Here is a 999-nt window from a genome sequence, read left to right on the forward strand (position 1 = left end):
GTTGTTCATGAGTCCCTTGTTTGTCCTGAACAGTTAAACTGTCCACTGTTCTTCTATAATTTTAAGATCCATCTTTTCACTCGGAGGACAACTGAGGGATTCATACACAACTATTACTGTTACAGAAGGTTCAAACAGTCACTGATGCTCCAGAAGGAAACACGATGCATTAAGAGCCGGGGGTGTAAACTATTGAACAGAATGAAGATGTGACATTTTTCTTATTTTGCCTAAATATCATATTTTTTCATTTAGTACTGCCCTTCAGAAGCTACAGAAGATACTTACATGTTTCCCAGAAGACAAAATAAGTTAAATTTACCCTGATCTTCAAATTTAAAAAGTTTTCATGGGGCTCTTAAAGTCCCCATGAAATCAAAATTAAAGTTTTTTGGGTGTTAGTATCAATATGTTAGTCTTAAGGTTATCTATAAGGCAGTGTGCTCCAAAACAGTGACAAAATTTGCATTTAGAAGATATAAGCATTCAAAGCTTGCAGTTCCTCACTTCCGCCAAAACGGCTCAACGATTGTTTTTACATCACATCGTACTTCATCTTCTCATCAAATTTTCTGTCCAATCAAATGCTCTCTAGAATCCGAAGCGCCCGCCTCCTACACTATAAAATAGATGCTGAAGACACGGCTGAAATTGGTCACTTGTCCACAGAATTAGTATTTTCTGTACAGTGAATGGCATGTAGTGCACTATATATCGGACAGGGAACGATTCAAACAGTGTAAATATGCTTTCCATTGAGGAAAAAAAGAAGTCACGCTAACCACCGCACACACACTCCGCTCCGGGCCAGAGACACGATAGCAAGGAGCGGATCACATGCGCGAGTCAGCGCAGACCACAAAATGTATCGGAGCTATTTGAATTCTACACAGAATGCTATATTTTATAGCAATATGGATGAGATTGTGACTGTCATACCCTGTCAAATGCGGCTTTACGGAGCTCAACGGCTCTAGCCCAAGCTGTGATATAAACGAA

The sequence above is a fragment of the Sinocyclocheilus anshuiensis genome, unplaced genomic scaffold (genome assembly GCF_001515605.1).
Source record: "Sinocyclocheilus anshuiensis isolate Anshui unplaced genomic scaffold, SAMN03320099.WGS_v1.1 scaffold813, whole genome shotgun sequence".
Classification (NCBI taxonomy): domain Eukaryota; kingdom Metazoa; phylum Chordata; class Actinopteri; order Cypriniformes; family Cyprinidae; genus Sinocyclocheilus; species Sinocyclocheilus anshuiensis.